General features: G+C 39.0%; 1 protein-coding gene across 2 annotated transcripts in view; it reads left to right on the plus strand.

The window, feature by feature from the left end:
- The first annotated feature begins 107 nt into the window (after positions 1–107).
- DTNBP1 (dystrobrevin binding protein 1) overlaps positions 108–21026 on the plus strand; it is a 126241-nt gene continuing 105322 nt past the window's right edge. The window contains exons 1-5 of one of the 2 annotated variants that reach the window (XM_034660301.1): positions 108–719; positions 8972–9025; positions 9767–9817; positions 10293–10530; positions 20177–20237. The gene's annotated coding sequence lies outside the window, so the exon portion shown is untranslated. The remainder of the gene's footprint in view (positions 720–8971; positions 9026–9766; positions 9818–10292; positions 10531–20176; positions 20238–21026) is intronic. The other variant, XM_034660300.1, reaches the window with a different exon arrangement.

Below are 21026 nucleotides of genomic sequence, written 5' to 3' on the forward strand. Positions count from 1 at the left end.
CCTCCCGCCGCGGAGTGTGCGGGGGACTCATGGGCCCCCGTCGGGGCGGCCGCGGGAGCGGGGTCACGTGGCGGGCGAGCGCGCCCCCCGCTTCCGCCGCCCGCGGGACTGGGGCCTGCGCCTCCAAGGCACCTCCGCTCGGGCCCGCCGCCCCCTGCCCGGGCCGAAGGTCGCGGGCGCCGCCACTGCTGGTCCGCGTCCCGTCTCCGCTTCTTCGCGCGGCCAGCTCGCGGAACCCTCGGCGTTGCCGGCCGCCCCTTTCCCTCCCTTTTGTTGGCTCCCTCTGCCCCTGCCCCGGGTTCGGCGCCTTGGTGAAGAAATTCTTGGGGCACGAAAAGCAACAGAACCACAGCATTGCTAACAGCAAGCTAGTGGATACAAGCGCAGACCAAGCGGTTTCCAAACTTGGCTTAGAGTCACCTGGAAATCTTGAACAATCCCGATCCCAGGTGTAGCCCATGCCAAGGTAATCAGACTGGGGCCGGAGTTTTCAGGATTCCCCAGGGTGATTCCAGTGTGCCGGGACTTTTGGGAACCATCAGCACAGATCCTAGCGCCAGACTGCCAGGACTCTCATCTCCACCACTAAGCAAATGTGCTTTTGCAAGTTACTTGAATTGTCTTGCCTCGGTTTCCACAACTGTACAGAGGTGATAAAGATGGTACTAATGGGGTTGTGAAGATTAAGAATGAACGTGTAAAACACAACATGTAGAACGGTAAGCATCATGCCCACTATTGTTACTAGTTAGTGCCTAATTCATTTGAAGTTTTTCTTTTCTTTAGAAAAGGTGTCCTCTTCATAAAGAATCTGTTACCGTACAAATCCTTTGGAGAATTTTCTGAACGAGGACATCTCGATCATGGGGTTTTACATTTTCAATGAGAAAGACGGGCACTAAGATTTTATCTTATGCGACAAAAAATGTTTACATGGTTTGCCTTTTGGGTGCTGAGGCTTTGGGGCAAATACTTGAGCACTTACCCCATGTAAATCATTTTTGATAGTTTTGGTTTGGAGTTCTTAAGGATATGATAGATGCTCTGGCAATCATTCATTTATGGGTTTTTTTTTTTTTGCGTGCTTGCAATTTTTTCCCCATTTAAATTGAAAAAGTAACTTCGGGGTGTAAATTATTGAAGAATTTTGGTGGGATACTGGAATAGTCTGCGGGGAGCATGAGAGTGGTCGTAGATAAATAAACCCAGGTGGTACGCTCCTGTTATCATTACTTTCAGTGAATTGTTTGACGACTTAACAGTCCAGCCGTTGGTAGTTACTGTAACTCTCTAGGTTGTGTGGTTGCCTCAGAACCGTTCATACTCATGATCTTTGCTTTAGAAGGTTAAATTTACCTAGGAATGTGGACTCTGGACCCAAGCCATCTGGGAGATATGGACAGCCTGAGTTTAGGGTTTAGTTAGGAAGAATGTTGGGGGGATCTGGTTAGAACCCCTTGGAAACTGACTTGACTTCTTGACAGTATCATAGACTGGAGCCACTTTGGGATTAGACTTCCTGAGAGGGCTTTCAATCCATTTAGACACTGGATTGGCTCCCTCCTGTCCTGGTCACTCAGCTGACAAACACACTGGTCGGTGTGTGCCATTTAGCCTTTCAGGTGGCAGAGAAAGAACTGCTCTCCAGGTGAGGTCTGTCTTGCAGCTGACTGGCCGCTCTAAACACTGATGTTCACTTTTGTCCGGTTCACAAATTCCTGTGTGACTCTTACCAAGAAAGAATCCTCTTAATTCATTGTAGTCAACTCTCTGTATTCAGCTTGAGATCAGCCTATTTTACATAATTGAATATTTTGCCTTGCTAGGGAAAGATGAAATTAAACACAGCGGACGTGTATAATTCAGAGGTGAAAGTGACATGGCCCTCAACCTCCCAAAACTATCTGATTGTACCCGACATACCTTTAGAACACTTGGTGCTAGTGCCTGTAGACACCGGAGCAGCTGGCTTCTAAAATAATTGGAAGCTTCCTGTGTTGGGTTGCCCGAGGGAATGAGTAAGGAACGCCTAGGGGGTTTCTGCTTTTCCTCAGTGTTGCCGGGACTGCTCTTCCCAGTCAGAGTGCCATCGTCTCAGAGCTTTTCTGCTCATTTTCAACTTCTGAAAATTCATGAAGGATCTTAAATGTAGGCAGATTCACTTTTTTTTTTTTTAAAGTAGAAGAGGATTAGCTTTATCATCCTCCATATTAGTGATAAAAGTGTGTCTGATGACCTTCCCATTCAGACTTTTAAAAAAATGCAACTTAAGATCAGTTAAGGACAGTGGCCGGAGGTGCTCATGGCCTGTGGGGTGGGGGGGACTCTAAGTTGTCCGTGGACTTGGGGTCTTTTTTCTAAAAATTTTTTTTTAAAGGTTTTATTTATTTGAGAGAGTGCACAAACGGGGGCGGAGGGGCAGAGGGAGAGGGAGAAGCAGACTTCCCACTGAGCAGGGAGCCCTTGTGGGGCTGGATCCCAGGACTCCCGGATCATGATCGGAGCTGAAAGCCGATACTTAACTGAGCCACCCAGTCACCTCTTTGTAAATTTTTATTCATAATAACAGTTATGTCAAAATTGAGATAAACCTGGAAATTATATCATGCTCTTTCTGACTTAAGTGGGTGGGTGGCTGGCCCAAAGGAGTACAGGAGTGAGGCTCTGGGCCTCACCCTTCTGCCCTCATCTAAGTGAGTCCTAATTTTATTTAACGTATTCAGAACTCTTAGAGCCTTTTGGGGGATTCACATAGAACATGCACTTTTTAGGGATTGACTTGAGCTTTGAGGGAAACTGTGGGATATACTGAAGCCTCGAACTTTAAATCCACTCTGGTCTTTGGTTTTTACCTTTTGAGCAGTTAGAACCAAAAGCCTCAGGAATGAAGCAATCAGAAATGCAAAACCCTTAGGGAATTGATAATCAGATTTACTGAAGGTTTATAGCCGCCTGTCCCGGACCGGTGTTTCCTGTTTGTGATGCTCTGGGTTCTTGTGGGTAGGGATAGAAAACTTGTGTTGTTGCAACTAGACAGTGGGTGTTTCCCCCAGAGGCCACCATTGCCCCCAACTCCACCCCTGCCCAGCAGAGTCATTTTCTCTGCCGCCCTCCTATAGTATCAAAACCTACTCAAAGGAGAGGCTCGAATATTCTAATACACAGTGTGGTAAAATGGCGACATTTTGCCTGAAATCTTGACTCTTCCAGGATTACTCACCTTTTTAATAAGCAGGGAAAAAAATTCCAATATTCAACCTGATTTAATAACTATGTACTGAGTTCCAACTAAGTGTCAGACACTAGGTGATGTACTCAGAAAGTGTCCTTTTTCATGGAAGCTTTTTTTTTTTTTTTTTGCCTTTTTATTAAGAAGCAAAAAGATTTAAGAGGCTACGTGGTCAGTTTTCTTTACTAATTGGCATCTGTATCTTGGGCTGGATCCTGGGCCTACAAAGCCCAGGGGCAATTTGGGAAGCAGAAGGACCTGAACGGTAAGGATACAAGTGAATATGTGTGTTGCGTGAGCCCAAAGTGAGGAGTCATTTATTCCTGCAAAAGGAAGCATTTATAGAAGCCTTCAAAGAGGAGGTGGCTTCTGTACTGGGCCTTGAAGAATGAGGAGGGGTTGTAACAGATTTGGGGGAGGGCATTTCCAAGACAGAAGCGGTTGTGGGAGAGGAAGCTGGGAGGGAAGTTTAGTGACTAAGAGATCTTGAATGCTTTGTGGAATTAATTGATCCAATACTTACTGAGTACTTACTCTGTGACAGGCACCTGTTCTAGGAGCCAGGGAGCGAGCAGAGAACACAGCAGGCAGCAAATACCGCCCCTGGGCTCTTTCTGGTGGCAGGAGGCAGAATATTTAGAAGGTCCTAAGAAGGTTAAGGGGGTTGGGGGGTGAAGTGATTGCTACTTTATACTGGGTGGTCCTGGCTCATTTTTAGGTTGACTGAGTCTTTGAAGGTTTTTGTGGAGGGAGCAGCGTGAGCCTGCCTGTATTTCTGGAAGAAATTTGAGAGGCCATGTGATGGGAGGGCTGGAGGTGTGGAACAGGGGGATTATTTTGGAGAGTATTTAGGCTGGAGTTTTGGGCCAGGGGAGCGATGATAAGGCAGTGCTGGTAGCAGTTTCACAGGGCAATCGGTGTGACAGGCACGGGGTGAATTTGTGAACTGTGCGATGTTAAAGGAAGGGAAAAAGGTAGAGAAATTAAGGATGTTAACCTTGGAGTATCTTAGATAAATTATGTCATTTACAAACAGAAGAATTTCAGAGTAGTTTTGAAAGAGAAGTGGTTGGCAGTGAATTTGTTGTGTGAGGTCGCTTACGGCTTGACCTCCAAGAAGCAATTGGAAACGGAACAAAGCCTCAGGGGACAGGTCAGGTGTAGCTGGGGTTAATTAGGATAGAGGTAGTCTACATTCCTGTCCCTTTCCTAAGTTTGTGCGGCTTTTGTGTGACACTCTCAGGCTCCAGAGCTGAGAGGTCATGTGTACTTTTCTTTTAAGGACTTATTTATTTTTGAGCAAGGACGCGAGCCGGGGGAGGGGAGAGGAGAGAGAGAATCTGAAGCAGGCTCCATGCCCAGCACAGCCCAACAGGCGGGGCTCGATCCCATGACCCTGAGATCCCCCGACCTTGAGCTGAAATCAAGGGTCTGGTGTTCAACACACTAAGCCACCCAGGAGCCCCAAGTCGTGTGTACTTTTAAGTGTGATCAAAGTTGTGTTTCCATGATCTTGTTTTTAAAGGGGGAAAAATGATAAACATTCATGGAAAAATACAACAGACTGGATTTGGATTTATAAGGAGAATTTAAAGTCAGAATAATGGAGATGCGAACATGGTTAAAGGAATTGAACCTTAATGGCAGAATATGCTCATTAATGTTTTTGTGGTGTCTGCAACAATCATCCTGAGCTTTCATAATAGCTGATGAGGTTAGCTGAGTAGGAAATTGAAGCACAGATGAATGCCATTAAGGTCACCGCGTGAGCTTGAGTCAGCTAGAGAAAGCACATTTTCTGCTCATCCCTTCTAGTGTGCCCTGTGTAGCATTCTGTGTATCTGCTTCTTTTTAAACTCGTTGTGGAAGCAGTTCTGCTAATCACCTCCACATCTTAGGAGGATGCCCCCATTTTCATATTTTCTGCAAGGCCTAAAAAAATAAATGTGCTCGTGTCACATCAAGGTAAGCCTTTGGAACAATCTAAAAATAAATTGTTGGAGTGTTAGGACAAATTTGAGGTTTAGTGCTTTGAACTCAAAAGTGTGTTCTAGTTGCTTTTGGTAGAAGATAATTAGGTGCTCAGTTAAGTCTAAATTGATAGGGTCCCGCAGCAGCGCTAATGTCTTCCCAGAGGTTGTATGGGATTCGGAAGAAGACTGGGAAGGGCGGGGAAGCCTGTTCCAGGAACTGGTGCATTCAGGAACCTCTCCTTTACTTCACCTTGTCCCAGTAATGTGCATAGTTTCCTACCTTTCTCTGTGGAGATAGTTCTTACCATACTTTTCATGTGAGTTAGCTCTGTTTACAGAATGCTGACAAAGTCATTATTTGGAATTTAATTCCTGTGGCAGATCATTACGGTCAGTATAATACCACCATTTTATGTTTGAGAAACTGGGGTATTATACCCAGATCAGTATTCCTTCTTAGGGAGTCATGACTGTGCGGCATTCGGTAGCTTTTTTTTTTTTTTTTTAAAGATTTTATTTGTTTATTTGACAGAGACAGCCAGCGAGAGAGGGAACACAAGCAGGGGGAGTGGGAGAGGAAGAAGCAGGCTCCCAGCAGAGAAGCCCGATGTGGGGCTCGATCCCAGAATGCCGGGATCACGCCCTGAGCTGAAAGCAGACACTTAACAACTGCGCCACCCAGGCGCCCCGGCATTCAGTAGCTTTTATTAGCGGGTTGTTGCCAGCACAGAATCACTGTGACAAACTTGAAGTAGAATTGGTATACAATAAACACAGTACGCTACTTTTAGTTGCATTCTAGGTTTTGAGGCTGTATTTCAGAAAGGAACTTTTTACTTTTTTTGTTACTTGTTAAATATACCTGACCTTGATATATGTGTGTGTGTGTGTGTGTGTGTGTGTGTGTGTGTATGTATGTGTATGTGTATATATACCCCTAACCTTATTTTTTTCAACTCAAAGTAAGAAAGATAGTCCTTTTGACCCTTTGCTGTGTTGCTCTCCTCAGCCTTCTCCACTGTTCCCCACCTCCTTCCAGCTACTTTGTTTTCTCCATCAGTTTCTGTTCTGAATTTTGGCACATGGATGATTTATGTGGAGGTGTACTGAGAAGAGATGAATGTCTGAAAGACTGTGTTTATTACAAAAATATGTTTACAAAGTTTCAAACATATAAAAAGTAGAATCACACAGTGATTCTGTTATCCACGATATAGATGTATATCATATATCCATGATTCAGATTCAACAATTGTCAGCTGTCGCCATGTTTGCTTTTGCCTCTCCCGTAGTTAGAAATCGCAGATTTGTATATTACCCTCTCCTACATCAGTTTGCACCCCTAAAAAAAAATACATTACGTGAATGCAATGCCAACATCATACTTAACAGAATTAGCACTAATTCTTTGATATTATCAATTATCCAGTCCATAATCAAATTTCCTGGTTCTTAGAAATGTCTTTTTACAGTTGATCTGTTCAAATCCAGATCAGATAAGTTCCACACATTACATCTGGTTAGGGACCAATTTTAAAGCAGATGGCTGTTAAGGAGCCACATGGAGAAGCTCCCATTGACCCTTCCAATAATTTTATTTTCAGCTGCTTGTAACATTCCTTCTTTCTCTTTTATTCCAATTTTTTCTTTCCTTTTGGGGGCGGGTGTGGAGGAGCACCCCAAATTTGATATATTACAATTGAAAAAGTAAAAGTGTATTTCAGAAGTAAATATTTGAGATACTAACCTCCAGATTTGCCAGACCATATAATAAGAATGGTCCACAAAGTATCTTAACAGTTCCCCTGCAATATCCTTGTACACCTAGAACTCTGTGGAATTGTCCTGAATCACTAAAAATATTACTGAAATCATTTTAAGTGTAATGTACCACTGTGTATAACCATTCTACCTGGGATGTCACAGCTGAGTGCCTTTCTCAAATTTTGGAGTGGAGGGGATAGAGTGTGACTGTCGAAACACTTTTTCCTAGTTGTTGCATAATCTTAGTTTAAACCAGATTTACTAGTTGCAAGGTGAAGCTTGGAAATTTATATTGTTTTTCTTTCTTTCCTTCTTTCTTTCATTCTTTCTTTCTTTCTTTTTTTTTTTTTTTTTAAAGATTTTATTTATCTGAGAGAGAAATAGCGAGAGAGGGAAAGAGAGAGAGAGAGAGAGCATGAGCAGCAGGGAGAGGGAGAAGCAGGGAGCCCAAAGTAGGGCTCGATCCTGGGACCCTGCGATCATGACCTGAGCTGACAGACTCTTAACCACCTGAGCCACCCAGGCACCCCAAAATTTATATTGTGTCTCTAGGACAGTTTAGACTTTTTAAGTACAACTTCCTAGACTCATCTGGAGAGAGAGATACAGACGAGTTTTGTATTAAAGAGATGGCAGAGGCCTTTTAACAACAAAGAGAAGTTCATCTCGTCAATATTTTAGTGTTTGAGAAACAACATAGAATAATGTAAAAAATTTTGTAAGAAACTGGCATTCCCATTTGCTTTTTTTTCTTTTTTTTAAAAATCCCTTTCATTATGGACAAAAAAGATGGGAGTCCTAGGTCCGGACTTGCAGGAGGCACGGGCTTGGGGGCGTGTATAGGAGAGTCAGCTCGTACAGTAGGCGGTTTCTGGCTGATAGCACTCAAGTGCTTTGAGGAAGGGGCACCTAGTTCTCGTTTTACCAAAGGCTTCTTAGGGGCTAGTGGTGGTACCGTGGCCCGTGTTCCAGACTCTACTTAGAAACGGAGATTTGTTGAAGTAACCACATTAAGAAGAACATTTACAGCAATATCTCATTTGATAGGAGAGTGGCTCACAAGGTGGCACCCACTCTTCGGCAGCCTGTTACATCGTACGGAATCGACAGCCAGAAGAAGGTGAAAATGGGTCAGTGAAGCAAAAATAAAGTGTACAAAGTCTATGAACTTCATATGTTATATAGAGAGGAGCCTGTTTAATTTTTTTTTCTGTGCATCTCTAGCCCATTTATCTGTTTTCTAGCCTAATAGTTTAAAAAAGCCAATAAGAGGGAGGAGGCTGCAGTAGTTACCTAGCTAGTAGAAGCCGTGAGTTATCACTGAGAACCAAATGACCAGTGCAGGAGATGGGAGATTTAAATTTAGAAAAAAATAGACCCAGGATTCCAGACAGTCAAATCACCATAGATTGGTTTCAAGTTGGCAAATGAAAAGGCATTCCTGGCCCAAACAGCTGAGGAGAGGTCGTGTTGCCACAAAATGTGAGCAGTGGTATTCCTAGGAACGACCCGGAGGTAGCAGAAAATGTTAAGTGGAGTGTACAAAGTCCTCTTTAATGAAAGAGGTTTGTAATATATTTTAGAAAGCTTTTGATCAGTGTCTAAAATTCCACAGACCGTTGCTACTTAAAGAGCTTGGAGTGCCTAGTATCATACCTATTTTATTAAAATGCTTAGATATCTTTGTTAACCTACCAAATTCACCTGTGTAGATCACTTCTTTTTCTAATGATGCCAGGTAAATGACATTCCTCTAGTCCAGTCAGACTTAGGAATTATTTCTAAAAAAGGGTTTGGGGCAAGAAAAAACGTAAAGATGTTTGCTACGAATGTTCTGTTTGGGGCGTCTGACATAATAGTAAACACTCAAATACTTGTCTGTAGAGGTGCTTAATTCTTGCTATAATAAGTAGGCCGATCTAAAATTTTAAGAACTGTGAAATTCATGGTTGAAAAAATCTCTTAAGCTGTAAAAATATGATATTTTATACTTGTTGAATTATAGGCTGAAGACTTTAAGTGACAAGTCAAGAGAAGCTAAAGTAAAAAGCAAACCAAGGTAAGCCTGTGCTAAGATTTAATTTACTGTGACTTAAATTTCACACAGCGTTTGGCTCCAGTTATAATAGTATGATTACTTTAGTGGATTTTACATCTGTTGAGTGCATTTGACTTCAAAGCAATCTGATTATTTCTAAACTATGTAACACTGGAAAATTTTCTGATAAAATTGTGAAATGGCTGAAGACATGGAAAGAGGTAGTTTTATTCTAGTACAACCGGTGGTTATTGTTTGATCGCAGTTAATCATTTTGTGTATTAAGCACAAGGTAAAAGTCCTACATTATTGAGAAGCAGATTAATAATAAAACAGTACTTGAAGTAGCAAGTGAGCCTCTGGAACTGTGTTACCTGTTTTATATAAAGCACCAGTGTTGCGCAATTTTTTCATTTTTTTTTTAATAAGTGAAGCACAACCAAATTTCACTTTAAACAGAGCTTATGAGCGTTTGAAAAAAATTCTTATTATCTAGAGTTTTGTCAAGGTATTTATCATAGTATCTGCTAAAAATAATCTAGGGCAGAGTGATGGATGATAGTACATTACAGTATTTTAATTGTGAAATAAAATAATACATTTCTCTAAAAGTTTAGGTAAATTGTCATTAGTAATTTAAAAATATTCCACATTACGATTGATGGTGTCAAAATTCTCATATGTAACTTTTTTGTTGTTGTTGGTCTAAATGCGAAGCAATTTTAATAAAACAAGTGTTTTTGTTTTGCTTTGCTTTGGCAGGAGTGTTCCATGTTTGCCAAAGTACTCTGCTGGTCTAGAATTACTCAGCAGGTAAGTGTTTCCATTTAAATCAGAAAATTATCCTTCTGACTATTGCTAAAAATATTTTATAATTTTATAGATAGAAACCTTAAAACAACTAAATTTTACCTAAACCTAGTGATTAGAAATTATTAACTTATTCATTTCCCTGAGGTGTTTTTACTTTTCATTGTTTAATGCAAAGGCCATTCAGGCTTTGAGCAGATTGATCACTATTGTATTTGCTAGTCAATACTTTATTATGTGTATTTATGTTTATGGTTTTTCTGTTGTAAGAAAATTGATTTTGAAATTTAAGTCCTTGATAATTCTCTTACTTTGATTTTGAATTTTATACCATTTCTTCCCTACTCCCCTCCTATTGGCATGCAGATTAATATTAAAATACGTGATTTTCTTACACGTGGCACCGAAAGCATAAGCGACAAAAGAAAAAATAGATAAATTGGAGTCTATCAAAATTAAAAACCTTTGTACTTTACAGAACCCATCAGGAAAGTGAAACCACAATCCACAGAATGGAAGAAAATATTTGCAAATCATTTATCTGCTGAGGGACTTGAATCAAGAGTAGATAAAGAACTGTTGTAACTTAGCGATAAAAAGCCCAATGAAGAATAGGTAAAGAATTCGAACAAATATTTCTCTAAAGAAGATACAAAGAGCCAACAGTCAAATACAAAGATGCTCAGCACCATGTGTGGCCGCTGATCAAGACCACGGTGAGATAGCTCTGCACACCCCCCGGCCTGGCTCTAATCAGAAACACAGAGAGTAACAAGCGTTGTTGAGCACATGTCCCTGCCGGTAGGAATATGAAATGGTGCAGCTGCTGCGGAAAACAGTTCGGTAGTTTCTTAAAAACAATGTAGAATTACATTGTGACCTGGGCAACTTCACACCAAGAGAATTGAAAACGTACGTCCACATAGAGGCTTGTACACAAATGTGCAGAGCAGAATTACTCATAATAGCCAAAAAGGAGAAACAACACAAGTACTCATCAACTGATGAGCGTATCGGAGCACTGGTACATGCTGCAATGTGCATGACCCCTAAAAACCAACAAAACGGCCTCGTGTTACAGGATTCCATTTATGTGAAATGTCCAGAATAGGCAAATCCATAGAGGCAGAAAGTAGGCTAGTAGTTACCAAGGATTGGAAGAGAGAGGGGAATGAGTATGGGGTTTCTGTTTGGGGTGGTGACAATGATTTGGAATTAGATAGTAGTGATAGTTGCCCAACTCTGTGAATATGCTAGAAGCTACTTTAAACGCTTTTAAAGAGTGTATTTTATGGTATGCAAGTTACCTCAGTATAGCCGTTACAAAAATACATAGTTTAAGTATGTTATGTGCAGTTCTAAACTTAAGAGTTTGCCCTCCGACAGATCTGTGCTAAAGATGTGTGCAGGAGAAGATACGCTCCTTCTCTGGAGCTGCATTGACGGTGACACAATCACCTGTGCCTATAGTTTGCTTTCTCTTTTTTAGCTCTTTACTGGCTTTCTTTTTATGGTTGCTAAATCTAGAATTTTTTTTTTCTTTTTTGAAATGAAAAGTGCATAATTTGATCTCAATTTCCTGCTTGGTTTTGTTGAATGAAGAATGTAAGTGAACATGAAAGAAGGTATAATAAAGATCAATGGTGTCCTGTTTACATTTTATCTTGATTTTTTTAAATCTAGTGATTTAGTTGAATGGACTTGTAATGATTTGTATTTCCCTAATGACTGATGTGGTGAGCATCTTTGCATATGTTTATTGGGCTCTTATATATCTTCTTTAGATAGATGTCTGTTCAAGTCCTTTGCCCATTTTTGGGTAGGGTTTTTTTGTTTTTGAGTTTTAGGAGTTCTCTGGGTATCTGGATATTAAAACTCTTATCATATAGGTGATTCGCAAATTTTTCTCCCGTTCTGTGGGTTGCCTTTTTTCTCTGTGTTCTTTGATGTGCAAAAACTTAATTTTGATGAAGTCCAATTTGTCCATTTTTTGTGCCTTTATTTTCCTAGCCTAGAAATCATTGCCAAACCCAAGGTCATGAAGCTTTTCCTATGTTTTTCTTCTAAGAATGTCATAGTTTTAGTTCTTATGTTTGGATTTTTGATCCATTTAGTTAATTTTTGTATATGATGGTAAGGGCCCAACTTCAATTGGATATCCAGTTTTCCCAGCTCCATTTGTTAAAAAGACTGTCCTTTCCCCATTGCATGGTCTTGGCATCCTTGTTGAAAATTATTTGACTGTGTATGTGAGGGTTTATTTCTGGGCTGTTTCATTGGTCTATATAGCTGCTTTTATAACAGTTGCACACTGTTTTGGTTATGGTAGCTTTGTACTAAGTTTTGAAATCAGGTTGAAATCACGAAGTGTGAGTTCAACTTTGTTCTTGTCAAGAATCTTGGCTATTCAGGGTCCCTTGAGATTCCGTATGAATTTTAGGATGGATTTTTTTTTCTGTTTCTACAAAAAATGCCGTTGGGATTTTGATAGAGATGGCATTAAATATTTATAGATTACTTTGTGTATTATTGACATCTCAATGATATTGGCCTTCCAATCCATGAATATGGGCTATCTTTCTATTTATTTACATCTTCTTTAATTTCTTTCAGCAGTGTTTTGTAGTTTTCATCATATTAGTCTTTCATCTCCTTTGTTAAATCCTAAATTTTTAAAATGCTTTTATAAATGGACTGTTTAAATTTCTCTTCTGAATTTTCGTTGTTAGTCTATAGAAGTACAATCAAGTTTGTGTGTTGATTTTATATTATGCTACTTTGCTGAATTTGTTTATTAGTTCTAACAGGGTTTGTTCTAGACTTTTCTATATGTAAGATTATATCACTGGCAAACATAATTTTACTTCTTTCTTTCCAATTTGATACCTTTTCTTTCTTTTTCTCGCCTAATTGCTCTGGCTAGATCTTCCAGTACTATGTTGAATGGAATTAGCAAAAGCAGGCATCTTTGTTTCTGATCTTAGAGGAGAAGCTTTCAATCTTTTGCCGTCAAGTATGATGTTAGCTGTGGGTTTTTCATATATGTTTTTTATTATGTTGACATAGTTTCCTTTTATTCTTTGTTTTTTGAGTTTTTATCATGAAAGTGTGTTGGCTTTTGTCAAATGCTTTTTCGGCATCAGTTGCAATTGTGTATTTTTTCCCCTTCATTTTGTTAATGTGGTATATTACATTGATTGGTTTTCATATGTGAAATCATTCTTGAAATTTGCGAAAATCCCAATAGGTCATGGTATATATCCTTTGAATATGCTGCTGAATTCAGTTTGCTATATTTTATTGAGGATTTTTACATCAGTGTTCCTAAAGGATATTGGTCTGTAGTTTTCTTGTAGTGTCTGTGTCTTTGTCTTAGGAGTCAGCACAATGCTGGCCTAGAATGAATCATCTCCAGTTTTTTGGAAGAGTTTGAGACAGTTGTTTTTTTAATGTTTGGCAGAATTCATCAGTGAAGCCATCAGGGTTTTCTTTCTGGGGGAGGTTTAAAAAAAAAATTCCAGTTTTATCGAGAGATAATTGAGATATGTCACTGTATAGTTTAAGGTGTACAGTATAGTTGTTTGATTTCCAAGTATTGTGAAATGATCACAGTGAGTTAAGTTAGCATTTATCATCTCATAGAGATAAAACAAAAAGAGCAAAAACAAAAATTTTTTTCCTGTGATGAGAATTTTTACAGCTTTCGTACATGTCATACAGCAGTGTTACTATAGTCATCATGTTGTATGTTACATTCCTATCACTTGCGTTATAACTGGAAATTTATACCTTTTGATCACCTTCCTCGTACCCACTCCCTCTACTCTCTGCCTCTGGTAACCACAAATCTGATCTCTTTTTCTGAGTTTGGATTTTTTTTTTTTAATTCCACATATATATAAGACCACACAGTATTTGTCTTTCACTTTCTGATGTATTTCACCTAGGATAATACCCTCAAAATCCATCCATGTTGTCACAAATGGCAAGATTTCCTCATTTTTTTAATGGTTGAATAATATTCCATTGTGTGTATTGTATGTGTATACACATCAGTGAATGCCTAGGTTGTTTCTATGTCTTGACTATTGTAAATAATGCTGCTATGAACATTGGGGTGCACATATCTTTTTGAGTTAGTGTTTTTGTTTCCTTTGGATAAATACCTAGAAGTGGGATTGCTGGGTCATATGGTAGTTCTGTTTTCAATTTTTTAAGGATCCTCCATTATACTCTCCATAGTGGCTGTACCTGTTTACAGTCCCACCAACAGTGCACCGAGGGTTGCCTTTTCTCATCATCCTCACCAGCATTTGTTATGTCTTTTTGATGATGGCCATTCTAACAGGTGGGAGGTGGTATAGCTTCTTTTGTGGTTTTGATTTGCATTTCCATGAAAATTAAGATGTTGAGCATCTTTTCATATATCTGTTGCCCATTCATCTGTCTTTGCGGAAATGTGTAGTGAGGTCTTTTGCACATTTTTAAAAATTGAATTATTTGGGGAGGTTTTTTTTTGGTATTGAATTGTATATGTTCCTTATATATTTTGAATATTAACTTTTTATCAGTACATGGTTTGCAAATATTTTTTCCCATTCCGTAGGCTCTTTTCACTTTATTATTCTTTTGCTCTGCGGAAGCTTTTTAATTTGATATAGTCCCAGTTCTTTTTGTTGCTTGTTCTTAAGGTGTCTTATTCAAAAAAATCATTGTCAAGACCCATGTCATGGAACTTTTTATCTACGTTTTCCTTCAGGAATTTCATGGTTTCAGGTCTTACATTTAAGTCGTTAATCCATTTCGACTTAATTTTTGGAAGAGGTATAAGATGGGGTATAGTTCCATTATTTTACATGTGAATATCCCATTTTCACAGGATCATTTATTGAAGAGACTGTCTTTTCCATTGAGTGTTGGCTCCCTTGTCAAATATTAGTCGGCCACATATGCTTGGGGTTATTTCTGGACTTTCTATTCTGTTGCATTGATTTGTTTTTATGCAAGTTCCATACTGTTTAGATTACTGTACCTCTATAGTGTAGCTTGAAATCAGGAAATGTGATGCCTCACTCTTTATTCTTGTTTATTAGGATTGTTTTGGCTATTTGGGGTCTTTGTGGTTCCATATGAATTTTAGGATGGCTTTTTATACTTCTGTTTAAAAAAAAAATCTTGATAGGGATTGCATTGAATCTATGGGTGACTTTTGGTAGTATTGACACTTTAACAATACTCTTCCAGTCTGTGAATGCAGAATACCTTTCCATTTATTTTTCATCTTCGATTTCTTAAATCATTGTCTTATAGCTTTCAGAGTAGAGATCTTTCCCCTTCTGGGTTAAGGTGATTCCCAACTATTTTATTGTTTTCTATGCTATTGTAAATGGGATGTTTTATTTTTCAGATTATTTTTTGTTAAAGAAATGCTACCGATTTTTGTATGATAATTTTCTATCTTGCAACTTTATTGTGTGTGTTGATTAGATCTAACAGTTTTTTTTGGTGGAGTCTTCAGGATTTTCTATGTATAAAATTATGTCATCTGCAAATAGAGACAATTCTCCTTCTTCCTTTCCATTTCTTTTTTTTTTTTTTTTTAAAGATTTTATTTATTTATTTGACAGAGATAGAGACAGCCAGAGAGAGGGAACACAAGCAGGGGGAGTGGGACAGGAAGAAGCAGACCCATAGCAGAGGAGCCTGATGGGGCTCGATCCCATAACGCCGGGATCACGCCCTGAGCCGAAGGCAGATGCTTAACCGCTGTGCCACCCAGGCACCCCTTCCTTTCCATTTCTGATGCCTTTTATATCATTTTCTTGTCTGATTGCTCTGGCAAGGAGTTCTTAGTACTATGTTGAATAGGAGTGGTGAGATTGGGCACCAGGAAAACTTTCAGCCTTTCACCATTGAGTATTGTGTTAGCCGTGAGCTTATTTAAGGCTTTTATTTTGTTGAGTTATGCTCCTTTTACACTTAATTTGTTAAGAGTTTTTATCATGAGCAGATGTTTAATTTTGTTAGATGCCTTTTCTGCATCTTTTGAGATAATCATAGGATTTTTTTTGTCTTTCTGTTATTGTGGTGTATCACATTGATTTGCAGATATTGAACCATCCTTTCATCCCGATATAAATCCCACTTAATCATGGTGAATGATTCTTTTAATGTGCTGCTGAATTCAGCTTGCTAGTATTTTATTGAGAGTTTTTGCATCTATATTCATCAGGGATATTGGGCTGTAGTTTTCTTTCCTGATATTGTCCTTTACTGGGTTTGGTGGCAGAGTCTGCTGGCCTCCTAAAACGAGTTTGGGAGTATTCCTTCCTCTTCTTTTTTTGGGAGAGGTTTTTTTTGTTTCGTTTTTTTGTTTTGTTTTGTTTTTTTAAAGATTTTATTTATTTGACAGAGGGAGAGACAGCCAGCGAGAGAAGGAACACAAGCAGGGGGAGTGGGAGAAGGAAGAAGCAGGCTTCCCCCTGATCAGGGAGCCCAGTGTGGCGCTTGATTCCAGAACCCTGGGATCACGCCCTGAGCTGAAGGCAGACGCTTAATGACTGCGCCACCTAGGCGCCCCGAAATAGTTTGAGAAGGATTGGCATTAATTCTTCTTGAAATGTTTAGTAAAATTCACCAGTGAAGGCATTTCATCCTGGGCTTTCCTTCATTGGGAGATTTTTGATTACTGATTCAGTCTCCTCACTAGTAATTGCTATTCAAACTTTCTGTTTCTTCCTGATTCAGTTTTGGTAGTCTGTATGTTTCTAAGAATTTCCCCATTTCCTCTAGGTTTTCCAGTTTGTTGATGTATAGTTGTTCATAGTAGCCTCTTACGATTCTTTGTATTTTTGTGGTGTCAATTATAATGTCTCCTTTTCCATTTATAATTTTGATTTGGGTCCTCTGTCTTTTTTTTTTCTGTGGTTAGTCTAGCTGAAGTTTTGTCAATTATGTTTGTCTTTTCAGAAAATCAACTCTTAGTTTGGTTAATCTTTGCTATTGTTTTCCTATTCTCTGTTTCATTTATTTCTTCTCTAATCTTTATTATTTCCTTCCTTCTGCTAACTGTGGCCTCAGTTTTTTTTTTTTTTTTCTAGTTTCTTAAAGTGTAGAGTTAGCTTGTTTATTTGGGATCTTCTTAAGAGGCATTTGGTATGAACTTCCCTTTTAAAACTGTATCCCATAAGTTTTGGTATGTTGTATTTCCATTTTCATTTGTTTCAAGATACATTTTTATTTCCTGTTTAGTTTCTTCTTTGATTCACTGATTGGTCAGGGGTGAGATTTTCAATGACTGATGCAATCTCTTTACTAGTTACCAGATTTTCTATTTCTTTGGGATTCAGTCTTGGTAGGATTTGTTTTTATAGGAATTTGTCTCTTTCTTTTTTATTATTTTAATTTTTTTGAAGATTTTATTTATTCACTTGAGAGAGAGCACGTGCACATGAGCACAAGTGGGGATGGAGGGACAGAGGGAGAGGGAGAAGCAGGCTCCCCGCTGAGCAGGGAGCCCAAAGTGGAGTGCGATCCCAGGACCCTGAGATCATGACCTGAGCCGAAGGCGGATGCCCAACTGAGCCACCCAGGTGCCCTGGAATTTGTCTGTTTCATCTAGATTATCTAATTTTTTGGTGTACAGTTACTCATAGTACTCTCATAATCCTTTTTGTTCCTGTAAGATTGGTAATGTCCCCACTTTTGTTTCTAATTTTGAGTCTTCCCTTTTTTTTCCTTAGTCCACTTAAAGATTTAATTTTGTTAGTCTTTCTGAAGAACCAGTTTTTGGTTTCGTTGATTTTCCCAGTATTTTTATTCTTTATTTTATTTATCTCTCCTTTTTTTTTTTTTAAAGATTTTATTTATTTATTTGACAGACAGCAAGAGAGGGAACACAAGCAGGGGAAGTGGGAGAGGGAGAAACAGGCTTCCTGCTGAGCAGGGAGCCTGATCCGGGGCTCCATCCCAGGACCCTGAGATCATGACATGAGCTGAAGGCAGACGCTTAATGACTGAGCCACCCAGGCGCCCCTATTTATCACTCCTAATGTTTTTCTTCTTTTTGCTAGCTTTGGGTTCAGTTTGTTCTTTTTCCACTTCCTTAAGTTGTGAAGTAAGGCTGTTGATTTGAGATCTTTCTTCTGTTTAAATGCAAGGCATTTATAGTTATAAATTTCACTCAAAACCCTGTTTTTCCTGAGTCCCATAAGTTTTGGTATGTTGTGGTTTTATTTTCATTCATCTCTTAATATTCTCTGATTTCCCTTATGATTTTTTTCTTTGACCAGTTAATTATTTAAAAGTGTTTAATTGCCACAAATTTGAGAATTTTCCAGGTTTTTTTTTTTTTTTTTTAAGATTTTCCTTATTTATTTGACAGAGAGAGAGACAGCCAGCGAGAGAGGAAACACAGGCAGGGGGAGTGGGAGAGGAAGAAGCAGGCTCCCAGTGGATGAGCCTGATGTGGGGCTTGATCCCAGGACTCCGGGATCACACCCTGAGCTGAAGGCAGATGCTTAACAACTGAGCCACCCAGGCGCCTCTCCAGTTTTCGTTCTGTCGTTGATTTCAAACTTCATCCCATTGTGATCAGAAAAGATACTTCCTATGATATCTCTCTCTCTCTTTGTTTAAAAAATATATAAACTTTTTTAGAGCAGTCTTTGGTTAGCAAAATTGAGCAAAAGCTTCAGAGATTTCTCATTTACCCCCTTTAAAAAAATCTGTTGTAAGTTAATTTGTGGCCTAGCAGATGATCTGTCCTGGAAAATCTCCCATGTACACTTGAGAAGAATGTGTGTTCTGCTGTTGTGGGTAGAGTGTTCTGTATGTATCGGTTATATCTAGTTGGTTTATTGTGGTGTTCAGGTCCTCTTGTGTTTATCTTTTGTCTGGTCATTTTAACCATTCATTATTAAGAGTGGGGTATTGAAGTCTCTGTTATTGGAGAACGGTTTATTTCTCTCTTCAGTTCTGTCAATTATTGCTTTGTATATTTTGAAGATTTTGTATAAGAGTACAATTATGAAAACCGGGAAATTAACACTGCTTCATAACCTACAGACATCATTCAGATTTCATCAGCTGTCCCACTAATGTCCTTATTTTGGGACCAGGATCCAATCCAGAATGATTGGTTATATTTAGTCACCGTACCTCCTTCATCTCCGTTAATCTGGAACAGTTCCTGAGTCTTTGTTTTTCATAACCTTGACACTTTTGAAGAGTACTTCTTGTTATTTTGCAAATTATTATTTTGCAAAATGCCCCTCAATTTGGGTTTATGTGCTTTTTTCCCCTCATGATTAAATTAAAGTCAGTGGGTTTTTTTGTGTGTTTTTGTTTTTGTTTTTTTGCAAGAATACCAGAAGGACAATGGTGTGTCCTTCTCAGGGCATCACATTAATAGACATAGGATGTTTATATGTTTCATTACTGTGGATCACATGGTTAGGGAAGTGTCTGCTTGGTTTCTACACTGTTGTGCTATTTCCCCCTTTTTAATTTATGGGTGTCCTGTTGGAGAGATACTTTGAGACTATGTAATAAATATGTTGTTTCTCTTCATAATTTCTTTCACTAATTTTAGAATGCATTAGAATTCTTTTTTTTTTTTTTTAAAGATTTTATTTATTTATTCAACAGAGATAGAGACAGACAGAGAGAGAGGGAACACAAGCAGGGGGAGTGGGAGAGGAAGAAGCAGGCTCATAGCGGAGGAGCCTGATATGGGGGCTTGATCCCATAATGCTGGGATCACGCCCTGAGCCGAAGGCAGATGCCTAACCGCTGTGCCACCCAGGCGCCCCTATTTTTTAATAAGGTTTTATTTATGTAGTTGAGAGCATGAGAAGGGGGAGGGTCAGAGGGAGAAGCAGACTCCCCACTGAGCAGGGAGCCCAAGGTGGCAGTTGATCCTGGGACTCCCAAGATCATGACCTGAGCTAAAGGCAGTCGCATAACCTACTGAGCCACCCAGGCGCCTCCCTACCAAGTGGTGATATTTTGTTTTTATCATTTTTCTACAATTATTCATTGGAGTTCTATAGGAGAATTTCCCCCGTCTCCTCCATTCATTTGTTCAGTTGTTTATTTAAATCACTATGAACTCATGGTGGTTTGTTTTTAGCACTTGAGTTATAACCCGTCACTACCATTATTTATTTTGTTGCTCAGATTGTCCGTTTTGCTGTTGGAAGCCCCTTCAGGTTTCTTCTACGTTCTTGTGACATGTCCCCATTATTTTTGAGTTGTTTTTTTTTTTTCTTAGGGCACCAAAGGATGTTCCAGGCTCATCTGTAGATGGTATTTTTTTTCAATGTGTGGTTTGCATTTTGAATTATTTTTTGCTTTTTTTAGGTATGAAGATACATGGGCTGCACTTCACAGAAGAGCCAAGGAATGTGCAAGTGCTGGAGAGGTAACGAACTGGCTAACCTTAGACTTGCGGAAACAATACCTGTTGGCAGTGTCGAAGGCTAGTTGTTAAGGAATTACATTGGGGACTATGTTAAAATGTTTTGCAGTCTATCTGAAATTGAATTTAATAATTGAATTTAATTTGAATTTAATAATTAATTCAGTTAATAATTGAATTTAGTAAGCTGAAATGAATTTAATTTGATTACGAAATTCCCTCAGTTACATTTTTGTGATTTCTCTAAACTAAGCTTAAGATTAGTTAGGCTGACAGAGTTTATGACTTTAATTCTCAAGTCACAAGTAGATACTTGGCTAGCTTAGGTATAATGTTTTGAATTTGAGTCTGATGCCTAAAATCATTAATTTGCTTAACAAATAAATGTAAATGTTTCAGGGGTCATCCTCAATTCACTCAGAAGAAAAAACTGTTTTCTAGCAGTATGTGTAGAGTGTATAATGAATAAAAGTGACTTGTAATTAAAAGTATTTGGTACATGTACTGAAAGCTTTATTAGCCAAGATCAGATACTCTGTGCTATTGATGTCAATCAAATGTACTTCTTTCTAAAAACACTTCTGTGATTCTGACTTAATTAATTTAAACTGACTTCCCTTATCTCTTACCTAAATTAGTGAAGCTGTAACAGTTACATGGAGTAGAATAATACATGTGATGAAAATTAGACATTAGTGTTTCTCTTAGAAATTACTGAAAAGGGGGCGCCTGGGTGGCACAGCAGTTAAGCATCTGCCTTCGGCTCAGGGCGTGATCCCGGCGTTGTGGGAA

This window comes from Ailuropoda melanoleuca, chromosome 5 (genome assembly GCF_002007445.2).
Source record: "Ailuropoda melanoleuca isolate Jingjing chromosome 5, ASM200744v2, whole genome shotgun sequence".
Lineage (NCBI taxonomy): Eukaryota > Metazoa > Chordata > Mammalia > Carnivora > Ursidae > Ailuropoda > Ailuropoda melanoleuca.